At 35.2% G+C, this 12,826-nt stretch overlaps 1 pseudogene; it reads left to right on the forward strand.

Moving 5' to 3' along the window:
• Positions 1-1,168: 1,168 nt before the first annotated feature.
• Positions 1,169-10,600, forward strand: LOC121979799 (annotated as a pseudogene).
• Positions 10,601-12,826: the final 2,226 nt, after the last annotated feature.

A 12,826-nucleotide genomic window follows, 5' to 3' on the forward strand; every position in this document is an offset into this window, starting at 1 on the left:
AATGGGTATACCAATACCCATTAAAGGATCGGATATCTTCTATAGTTATAATTTTTTTTCTTTTTATCCAACTATTATCATTCAATAAAAATATATTAAAAGTAACATCCTATTAAAAAAATATATATAATTTTAAAAAATAGATTAAACATCTATATACTCTCCTTTTAATATAAATAAAAATAGTAAATTGATTTTGAAAAAAGAAAATTTTCTTTAATATATATATATATATATATTATTTAATCTGGTATTTGGGTCGGGTATTAAGTATTGATAGTTCTTCCCTACGCTCCTCCATTCAGGTCGGATATCGAATCCTCCATCGGGTTCGGATGAAATTGTCATCCCTATATGAGAGGAGAGCCACCATCACTTCCCTTGTGAGGTTATTTTGTTATCATTCTCAGTTTATTCATTATGGATTGAAATTATCATGTTTGCGGATCAATGTATGAATTGAATTCATGATTACTTGGGTTAATTGAATTGGACAATCCTAGGTAACTTTCTTTTCACTATTTTCTAAGATTGAGTAAGAATTGCTAGGGGAATGCATTTTGTTATTTTCTTCTTTTGTTTACTTGCTCGAGACGAGCAAGAATAAGTGTGGGGGAGTTGATAATGAGTATTTTTGTGTATTATTTTGGCTCTTATACTTAGCATTTTATACCTTCTCGCATACTTAATGTCATATTTATATCATGATTTGCGAATAAAGACTTATTTTAGACTTAATTATAAATTTTCTACAAATTGTGGAATTTAATCTCATGTTTTTATTATGTGATTTTGTAGGAAATTCAAAGAGCCATGGATTAGGGTCGAGCCGGATCAAATTTGACTTGATTTGGAGGTCAAACAGAGGAGATCAAGCTGAATTAATATGATCCGTTGATCTTATTTTAGAGATTTCCTGCCCCTTCAGTCAGATAAAATGATCCAATCCTTCATCCTGATTTAAAGCGATCTGGACCGTTGATTGAGAGCTCAAGGCATCAAGGGTTCATCCAAGAAGAGAAGCTTCAATTCAAATCCAATCCAAAAGCCCATTTTTAAAAGCCCAATTCATCAACCCAATTTCAATCCTATTGGTTATTGGATCCAGATCTCAGCTCTAATGGACCCAAACCCGAACCCCATTAAGAAACCCTTTCCCCTATTTCTCCACCTGCTCGCGATTTCCAGCGGCGTTCGCGACTTTCTCCACAGCGGCGCCGGCCTTCTTCTTCCTTCTCTCCGGCCGGCGGCCTCTCTTCTATTCCCTTGCCGCCGGCCGGTCCTCCACATCCTTCTTCTTCCTTCTCTCCGATCTGCCCCAAGCGGCGACAGCTGCAAACTCGGCGATTCCTTTGGGCGGACAGCGGCGGTGGTCTAGGGTTTTCTTGACGGCGGAGCGTTCTCCTCCGGCAAGGTATTCCTTCTTCATCCCTATCTCAGCGGATCTTCCTGTGGACGGCGTTCCGAAAGCAGTGGACTCCGACTGTGCCTTCTTATCCGGCGAGTTCCATCTCTCTAAATCCATCAGTGTGCCGTTGGGGAGCCTTCACCTGTGGACGGCGTTCCGGAAGCAGTGTACTCTCCATCTCAGATGCAGTGACTGTCGAATTCCGGAAGAAGAAAGCTTGATCTCAGTTGTGTATCAATTTCCAGCCGATCATGGGGCAATCGATGGGTTTGTTGTTCACCAGTGATGGCGTTCCAGATCTGGGTCTCCGTGTGACAGCGGAGGTAGTTGATTGGTAGTTGGATTGGTGCATGATCGTGGATGAGTGGATGTGGTTAATTAAGTTAGTTTGTTTTCATGTTTGATTTGTTTAGTCTTGTTCTTATGCATTTTGGATATTTTAGTTACATTCATGTTTGAATTGTTTAGTTGTTAGTTTACCTTCATGTTAATTGTTTAAGTTTAATGTAGTTTACTTTCTTGCTTAATTAAGTTGTTATGTTTGTTATCGCTTCTTAGATTGATACTATATCTTTCTTACAAATAATTATTTTTTTAACTCTAAGTTAGATTTTGGATACTATATCTTTTGGAATTATAACATTATATGATTTTATAATTTAGACAACAATAATCTTTTTTGAATTTACCAAAGGGTGCGTGTAAGTTTCCGAATTGACCAAAAGACATACTCTACTTTGGTATTTATCAAAGGGCACATATAATTATGTGTTCTTCCTGTCCTACCCCTCCTAATAAATTTGACTTTTTTTTCCTCCTTTTTTCTACCTTTTTTTCCTCCTATTCTCTCTTCTCTCCTCTTTACTCTTTCCTCTCTCTTTTGCATGTATGCATGTATAACGTGGGTTGGATATGAAAATCATATCGGACCCATGACGTTTATAGTTTAGTTGATTCTTGCGATAACATTTTAATACCTTCGAAAAAGTTAAAATAAGCAATGAAGGACATCATTGATTCCTTATAGTCTCAGGAATTTACAGAACCTGAAATGGTTGCAATATGAGATCTCTAGGTCGATCAACATATTTTGATTGAAATCCACTGATTAATCTAAGCAGGTCCGATTAGACACATTTCAGATTCTGTGAATTTCTGAGGTTGCAAGGAGTCCAACGGTGCCCTTTATTACTTATTTTGACTTCTCCAGAGATGTTAAAATGTTATCGAAATAATTAGTTAAATCTTAAACCCTATGAGCCTAATATGATTCATATCAGGCTCGTGTTGAGGTTTAGAGATGATTCTTTCTTATTATATTTTAATATATTCGAAGAATATCTAATAAGCAATAGAGGTCACCGTTAGACTCCTTGCAGCCTAAAAAATTCACAGGATTTAAAATGATTGCAATATGAAGTCTTTAGGTCGATAAGTGGATTTTGACCGAAATTTATTGATGGACCTAGATAGGTCCGATTGGACCCAGATAGGTCCGATTGGATCCATTTCAGATCCTGTGAATTTTTTAGGCTGGAAGGAGTATAATTGTGTCCTCCATTGCTTATTTTGACTTCTTCAAATATGTTATAATATTATAAAAAATGAGTTAAACCTTATATCCTATGGGCCTGATATGATTCCATATCAGGCCCAATGTGGGTGTGATATGATTCATATCATGCCTACGAGATTTAAGGTTTAGTTAATTCTTTTAATAATATTTTAACACCTCTGACAAGTTGAAATAAGAAATGGAGGGCAATGTTGGACTCCTTGAAGCCTCGAAAATTCATAGGATTTGAAATGGTTGTAATATGAGATTTCTAGGTCGATCTGTGAATTTTGAACGAAATCTAATGATGGACCTAAATAAGTCTGATTGGATACCTTTCATGTTGTGTAGATTTCTAAGGCTGCAAGGAGTCAAACAATGCTTTCCATTGTTTATTTTAGCTTTTTCGAAGGTGTTAAAATGTAATAAGGAATAATCGGTTCTAAACCCCAATGTGGGCTTGATATTCTTTATATAATACCCACGGGGTTTAGGGTATAGTTAATTCTTTTGATAACATTTTAACACCTCCGAAGAAGTTGAAATAAGTAATGGAAGGTACCGTTGAAATGGATCCAGTCGGACATGTCAAGGTCCATCAGTGAATTTCGGTTAAAACCGACTAATCGACCTAAAGACCTTAGATTGTAATCATTTTAAGTCTTGTGGATTTATGAGACTGCAAAGAGTCCAAGGCCTCCTTTGCTTATTTCAGCTTTTTCTAAGGTGTTAAAATATTAATGAAAGAATGAGCTTTAAATCTAACGTGAGCTTGTGCATGCAAAAAGGGAGAGGAAAAAGAAGAGAGGAGAGGAAAGGAAAGATAAGAGAGTTTGCATCTACGGAGTACAAAGGAAAGAGCAAAGAAGGAAGAGAAAAAAATGATTTGGTTGGAGGGATTGAATGGGAAAAGCACGTAATTGAATGTGACCTTTAGTAAATTCTAAAGTAATGTACGACTTTTAATTAATTCAGAATTTACTTAAATGAAGTAAATCATCGATGACCTTTTTTTATGGTTCACCCAAAAAAAAATCACTTTTATTTTTTTAATTATTTTATCAAGTTTAGTATTTAGAATATTTTTTAAAATTTTATTTCTTTTATATTTTTAAATTTGTAGTTCATTTATGATATTTTATAATTTAGTATGTTTTATTTTCTATATATAAATAATTATTTGGTTGATGTAAAACGAACTTTCGTTTGAAATTATCATCTAATGACTAAGTCACCAGATCTAAAGAAGAGGAGATGAAGACCGTTGATGTAGATATGAGGCTTTGGATTAGATCTGAAACGCTCTCAGCCCTTGGATTAGCTTTGGAGTGTTGTCGTCCTGTTTTTGAAATAGGAGCTACAGTCGAGCTACAGTGGATCTGAGAGGGAGATTGCACGTCAAGGAGAAGAAGCTACCGGCGATTTTCCTTCCACCGGAGTTGTGGACACGAGGAGGAGTGGGGTTCCCTTCTCTACTCAGTCTTTAGCCTTTAACGTCTTCTTCCGGAAATCCTACATTAGTCGTACTTCACCGCCGTTGAGGTCCGGCTCGATTCTTCATCTAAATGTACTGGAGTGCTGTCGATCGTCTTCGCCGAGTCATCTTTTCCGATTCCAATCTGACCTAAGCTTGCGATTGCTCTAGCTGTATTGTGAGCAATACTTTGGTCATGCATCTTCTTCATGTTTGATTTGAATGTCTTGCTATCTTAAAATTGTTGTAGTCTAACTGATCCGAGTTCTCTGTACTGTTCTTTCCAGTCCCGATTGAATCTTTGCTTGCTTAGATAATGAAGTATGGATCATGACACTTCTCTAAAATGTACAGTGTCATGATCCATACTTCATTATCTAAGCAAGCAAAGATTCAATCGGGACTGGAAAGAACAGTGACAGAGAACTCGGATAAGTTAGACTACAACAATTTTAAGATAGCAAGACATTCAAATCAAACATGAAGATGCATGACCAAAGTATTGCTCACAATACAGCTAGAGCAATCGCAAGCTTAGGTCAGATTGGAATTAGAAAAGATGACTCGGCGAAGACGATCGGCAGCACTCCCAGTACATTTAGATGAAGAATCGGGTGAAAGTAGATGAAATCCGGACCTCAACGGCAGTGAAGTACAACTAATGTAGGATTTCCGGAAGAAGACGTTGGAGGCTAAAGACCGAGTAGAGAAGGGAACCCCGCTCCTCCTCGTGTCCACAGCTCCGGTGGAAGGAAAATCGCCAGTAGCTTCTTCTCCTCGACGCGCAATCTCCCTCTCAGATCCACTGTAGCTCCTCTTCCAAAAACAGGGCGACAACACTCCAAAGCTAATCCAAGGGCTGAGAGCGTTTCAGATCTGATCCAAAGCTAGAATCTTGACAAACTTTTTTTTTGTACCTATAAGGGGCCCTGTGTCAGTTAGGATCATGGAAGAATTTTCTGATTAATCTATTTTGATCCATGTCTTGTAATTTTAGTTTTGCTTTCATCATAGAGATCAGAACTTTCTTCTGTTTCCCTATACCTTGAGTATTGTAACTTTATAAAGTCATATTTTGAACTTTCAGATTTGTATTACTATCAACACTCCATAGGTGGTATATTGTCTGTGTAACTTCCTCTAGGTCCTATCTCCTTTGTTATTTATTTTCCAGATTGAATACTTAGTGTCTTTCATCCATAGTTGGGTCATAAGTTTTCTGTATATAGCTCTACAAGGCTTTCAAGTTTTAGTATATGTAAAGATGATAATATATCACTCGCTAACTTCATCTTACATTTGACATAATACCCCACACTTTAAATACTGATTTGAACCTTAAAACATTCTGGTCTGTGTCCGCAATAACTATTTCATTGTAATAGTCAAGTTGTAATTTCATTACATTGCACATTGTAATTTCATTGTACAGGCATCACACATTGTTGGGTACCCTTGCATGGGTCCAGAGAGAGAGCTTCAAACTGCATTAGAATCCTTTTGGAGTGAAGAGATGAGTTCTGATGGACTGCAAAACCTTGCAGCTGATCTTAGGTCATCCGTTTGGAAGCAAATGGCGGATGCAGGGATCAAATACATTCCAAGCAATACATTTTCCTACTTTGATCAAATGCTTGATACCACGGCAATGCTTGGTGCTGTTCCTGAGAGGTACAACTATACTGGCAATGAGATAGGATTTGATATATATTGCTTAATGGCCAGGGGAAATGCATCTGCTGTTCCTGCTATGAAATCTATGGAGAAGAGACAGTGGTTTGACACCAATAAGTAAGCCCTTTATATAGTTTCCTATCATTGCTTGCAGTATTAGTATTCTTCTGACTTTGTACATTTTGATGATATATCATTACATTTATTTGATATAGTCATTTCAGTGTCCCTGAGTTGGGCCCAAATACAAATTTCTCATACTCCTCGCACAAAGCAGTGTTTGAATACAAGGAGGCAAAGGCGGTATGTACTTGATTACTTAAATTATTTGAAAATATCATAACTTTAAATTGTTGCTATTTTCAAATAATTGTTGTGTTTTGAGATTTAATTTTTAGTAAGTCTTTATTTTGTGTTTATATTTCCTCAATTATGCAGTTGGGAATTGAAACAGTTCCCGTTCTTATTGGGCCTGTAACTTGTTGCTCTCAGAACCTACTAAAGGTGTTGAGAAGTCATTTTGCCCCCTTTCACTTTTTGAAAGCATTTTGCCTATTTATAAGTAAGTATCCAAAACCAATCTCCAGTACATTTAGATTACCTTTGATATTTTGTCCTGGAATTTTGTACTTAAAATATCACAAAACAACAGGGAAATTATTGTGGAACTGAAGGCTGTTGGTGCTTCATGGATTCAGTTTGATGAGCCAACCCTTGTTCTGGATCTTCAGTCCGACAAGTTACATGCATTCACAGAGGCTTACTCCAAACTAGAATCATCTCTGTCAGGCTTGAATGTGCTTGTTGAGACTTACTTTGCTGGTGTACCTGCAGAAGCATACAAGTTAGTTTGTTCATATTGATCGACATCATATTGATCGACACCACATTGCATCTTTTTTTGTGCAATATTTCAGATTATTTTAAAATTTCCAGGATTGTCACTGCTTTGAAGGGTGTCTCGGGTTTTGGTTTTGACCTTGTTCGTGGAATCGGGACAATTGACTTGATCAAGACTGAAGGCTTCCCTGCTGGCAAGTATCTTTTTGCAGGAGTTGTTAATGGAAGTAACATTTGGGCAAATGATCTTGAATCCTCTCTCAAAATACTTAAGGATCTTGAGGACTGTGTTGACAAAGGTATTCATCTCTTTTTTTTTTTTTTGTCTATATAATTATCTTTCTTTTTAATATGCAGATGATTGCATTTGCTGTTTGCCTACAGACAAACTTGTTGTCTCTACATCGTGCTCGCTCATGCACATTGCTGTTGATGTTGCTAAGGAGTCAAAATTGGACAGTGAACTTAAATCATGGCTTGCATTTGCTGCTCAAAAGGTTATTGAAGTAAATGCATTGGCTAGTTCCAAGGAGGTAGTTCTTTCTACCAAATTATTGTTATCTCATGAGAGTCTTTTGAGGGAAAATGAAATTAATTCAATATATTTTGTTCAATAGTCATTTAAATTTCTCCTACTTGACTGTGTAAGAATGTAGTGAATAAGTATAATGTTGGTTTCACAAGGTGTCAATTAGTTGAAATATTTTCTCAACATTGCTATGTAGGGTCTCAAATCTATCAAGATTTTTTTTTCTTTCATTTATATTATGACTTCTTTTATTTTAAATTTTTTAAACTATAATCATTCCTTTATTGTCATTTTTGCAAGGTCATCATCACGTTTGAAAATTACTGAATCAAAGTTTCCCAAAAAATTTTCAGCTCTCATATTAGAGATAATTGAAAATGTTATTTTTTTTCATTTATATTATGACTTTTTTCATTTTAAATTCCTTAACTATAAATTATAATCATTACTTTGTTATTTTTTTTTTTGCAGCCGCTGCCATCATCTTTGAAACTTACTTCATCTGAAATTTTCAAAGATCTATTAGTTTTTATCTTATCAAAATTTTCTTTTATCGATCTTCTCAGTGACATATGTTGGGGCAAGGTTGTCCGCTATATGTGCTGTAGTTATGATATTCAACTCCCACCAACTCCCCCATTGTTTCTATGGCAGGATAAATCGAATGAGCACATTCACTACTCCAGCCTATGGGAGGATAAGATTCAGAAACAGTCAGACTTCCGTGACACAATAACTGGATTTACCTATGGTTGGCTAATAATGGTCCACAGGGATCATGTTTACCTTATGGATCCTATAACCCATGTATCTATCAACCTTCCGTCGATACCTAGCGATGACATTGACTATTGGAACATTAGGGGAATGTCATCTTCACCTTCTTCTCTAATTGGAGATTTCATGATCATCATGATATTTAGTGACGGAGATTTTGATAGCTTTTTGATCTTTGCTAGTATAAAAAGATAAGCAGTGGACCAAGATAGAGACAAAGGGTGGAGGGAAGATATTTGACGCTACGCTTTATGAGGGTAAAATCTATGCACTGACGGATGAGAGCAATTTGCTATCTTATGATATCGTCACACATACCAAGAAAACACTGACAGAATTTCAAGATGCTAGTCATGCGACTAGGCAAGCAAGCTTTTTTTACACTCCGGAAGGTGATCTAATGTTTACACAGATAAATGAAAGAAGAATTAAGGTTTGGAAGGTCCATCCAAAGGTATTAGAGGAATTTAACTACCTCTACCCGGTGGAAAGTTTGGTGATGAATTTGATTACCTCTACCTTTCTCGATATAGATTGTGGAGCCTCTGCTCACGAATATAGCATGTGTGCCCAAACTTTCCATCGGGTAGAGGTAGTCAAATTCCTCTAATACCTTTGGATGGACCTTCCAAACCTTAATTCTTCTTTCATTTATCTGTGTAAACATTAGATCACCTTCCGGAGTGTAAAAAAAGTTTGCTTGCCTAGTCGCATGACCACCGTCTTGAAATTCTGTCAGTGTCTTCTTGGTAAGTGTGACGATATCATAAGACAACAAATTGCTCTCATCCGTCAGTGTATAGATTTTACCCTCATAAAGCGTAGCGTCAAATATCTTCCCTCCACCCTTTGTCTCTATCTTGGTCCACTACTTATCTTTTATACTAGCAAAGATCAAAAAGCTATCAAAATCTCCGTCGCTAAATATCATGATGATTGTGAAATCTCCAATTACAGAAGAAGGTGAAGATGATGTTCCAATAGTAAATGTCATCACTAGGTATCGACGGAAGGTTGATAGACACATGGGTTATAGGATCCATAAGGTAAACATGATCCCTGTGGACCATTATTAGCCAACCATGGGCAAATCCAGTTATTGTGTCACGGAAGTCTGACTGTTTCTGAATCTTATCCTCCCATAGGCTGGAGTAGTGAATGTGCTCATTTGATTTATCTTGCCATAGAAACAATGGGAAAATTGGTGGGAGTTGAATATCATAACTGCAGCACATATAGCGGACAATCTTGCCCCAACATATGCCACTGAGAAGATCGATAAAAGAAAATTTTGATAAGATAAAAGCTAATAGATCTTTGGAAATTTCAGGTGAAGTAAGTTTCAAAGATGATGACAGCGACTGTAAAAAAAAATAACAAAGTAATGATTATAATTTATAGTTAAGGAATTTAAAATGAAAGAAGTCATAATATAAATGAAAGAAAATAACATTTTTAGCTACCTCTAATATGAGAGCTAAAATTTTTTTGGGAAATTTTGATTCAGTAATTTTCAAACGTGATGATGACCCCTGCAAAAATGATAATAAAGAAATGATTATAGTTTAAGAAATTTAAAATAAAAGAAGTCATAATATAAATGAAAGAAAAAAAAAATCTTGGTAGATTTGAGACCCTACATAATAATGTTGAGAAAATATTTCAACTAATTGACATCTTGTGAAACCAACATTATATTTATTCACTACATTCTTGCACAATCAGGTAGGAGAATTTTAAATGATTATTGAACAAAATATATTGAATTGATTTCATTTTCTCTCAAAAGACTCATGAGATAATAATAGTTTGGTAGAAAGAACTACCTCCTTGGAACTAACCAATGCATCAGTCAATGTATTTACTTTAATAACCTTTTGAGCAACAAATGCCATGATTTAAGTTCACTGTCCAATTTTGACTATATCGAGAAGGATAGAGGCTTCCATTTATTTTTTTAACTCAGAGAAGGATAACGATGTTACGATTTATAGCATGCTGGAAGAAAAGTTCATCACCATGGACGTGAAACATTTATTTGCACCTCAGGATGTTCTGCCAATTTGGTTTACCCCTATTCTCAAACCTTATGCAAGGGAACCGACAGTGTGACAATGATTGGACAATATTCTGTGCATTTTTTTCTTCAACACGTTGCGTTTCTTTACGTTTTTCATCATTTCAGAAAGATGAAAATGTCTATTAAGGTTGTCAAATTTTGACTTTACCATCTCTGCCAGAGAGTCTCTCAACTTTTCGTTGTATTCATCTTTGTGTTAAGCAATGTGCGTCCAAGTTTTCTTTCAACATAGTTGCCTGAATAGGCAACGTGCGTTCAGTTTACTGCTTATCGATGGGTAAGATAATATATTATTATATAAATTCTCTTAGTTCTAGAAGAACATTTCATATCTTTAGATTGGTAGATGGATTTGAAATTGTCAAGTGGGCTACTCTCGAGTTTCTAGAGAAGTTTAAGACACCTATTGTGATGGGTGATGCACCTGACAAGGAGATATCGAAAATCAAAGGTAAACCAAATTTTTTTATAAAAAATTATTAGGTCATTGATATTAGTTTCTCTTAACTCTGTTTGAATTTTCTTTTTCTGTAGTTATATGAATCGCTAGCTGAGCAACTGACCGAAGCTGTTGTTGATGCAGTAAGTTTATATTTACTTGCACATGTTTTCCTATAGATCTTCTTTAATGCTTATGGATTGATTCTGGTTAAAGTACATTAGTAATAAAACTCTGAACTGACTGCAAATCACAATTGAATTTTTTTGATAGGTTGAGGAAAATTATCATCTCTATGTTGTTGAAATATATCAGTATCTCCTGAAAGGAATTCTGTTTGATACGTGTCTTTATTTTTAGAATGTGTTTATCAAGTTTGGTCTTGGCTCTTAAGCGGTAAAACTCTCTCTCTCTCTCTTTTAAGCTTGAATTATATTTATTCTTCACCCACGGGCTGGATCAGCTGGTTAGGTGCCTGCAGCTTGCCAATGAAGTCGTGGGGTTGAAGGTCGCCAGTTGCATTCGGGGATAAAACCCTAGTCTGCTGTGCTAAAAATTCCTTCGACCCCCAGTCACCTATCCTGTCCAGCATTAACCGTGATTTACTCCCTCTGGAATCTTGTGGTGTCGGGGCCAAGGGACCGTTAGATGACGGTTCCACCTTTTTTTTGCCATTGAATTATATTTATTCTCTCAAGTATTCATTAATTTTTTATCATTCTACCGTTTCTTTCCTATGAAGATCCTATTAACTTTTTCATTAACAGGTATTCTGCATAATAAACGGGATGAGCCAATTGATCTCTTCATGGTTGAGATAATTCACACGTGCCATAAATTTGATGATTTGATGTTGACACACTCTTTTGGTATGTTTTTCTTGTGACCGTTCTTTAGTGTTGTTCAAAGTCTCTAGGTTGCTTGCCTAGGCACCCAAGTGAGGTGGGGCTTGAATGCCTTGACACCTTAATCAGACAGGCATTGCCTAGCCATGTGTTTGCTTCTAGGAGATAGGGTAGTTGGCTAAAAAAAAACTTGTGGAATGCCACAATGGCTCAGTCAACAATAGAGATCAGTCACACGATCAAATATAATGAGGCTTCATTGAGAGGCAAGTGACCATTGTTTTTAAAAGAAATTGCATTTTAGACAAGGGACTTCATCACATATTTGATATATGCACCCTTTAGGCAGTTTATCTGCCTAGCTAGGAGAGCTAGGCAGATGCTTTTGCAGGCCAAGACTGCATATATCTGGTGAAAGGGAACAATGGAGAACATATATGCAATAAAAGGGAAGGGAACAAATGGTTCCGTTCATCTGATGATTAAGAACTTATCTTGATGATATTTGTCTACTGAAGATGAGTAATTATTGTGGTTGTGAAACGCTAAACTAAACTTTTGATGTCTTAACACGAAACTTTATGTTTTGTTATATAAGTTAATAATTGTTAACTATTATGTTTTGTTGATTAATACTTAAATTCTGATAATCTAATATTATTTATTAACCTTAACATATGTATTATTGATAGTTTAATATATAAGGATAGAATAGAACAAGGTTGAGAATTTTAAGATAGATATGTGATATTACTTGGAAGGTGGGATAGAATAGAACAAGGTTTATTAAATCTCAATTCGTGCCAAGATTTCGACCAAAACGATACAATTCTTGTACCGTACGGTGTAGATATCGTTTTGATATTTTTTTTTAAAAAAACAAATATAAATGTATATTGATTTTATTAATATTTGATTATTAAATATGTTCTATATTTTGAGATATTGAATTTATATTTTAATATTTTCTTATAAGATAATCTCTATTATTTTTTTTATATAAAAATCAATAATTCTTAAAATTCAAGCTAAATTTAAAAATATTTGAAAGGCTCAATATAATTATAAAATTATTTGAAAATCTTAAATTATTTTTTTAATGTATTTGTAATTTTTATTTTTTAATGTTTAATAATTATATTTTAAAAAGTAGATTATTTTAAATTATTATTTAATTTTAAAATTATTTTTAAAAATAACTTATT

This window comes from Zingiber officinale, chromosome 5A (genome assembly GCF_018446385.1).
Source record: "Zingiber officinale cultivar Zhangliang chromosome 5A, Zo_v1.1, whole genome shotgun sequence".
Lineage (NCBI taxonomy): Eukaryota > Viridiplantae > Streptophyta > Magnoliopsida > Zingiberales > Zingiberaceae > Zingiber > Zingiber officinale.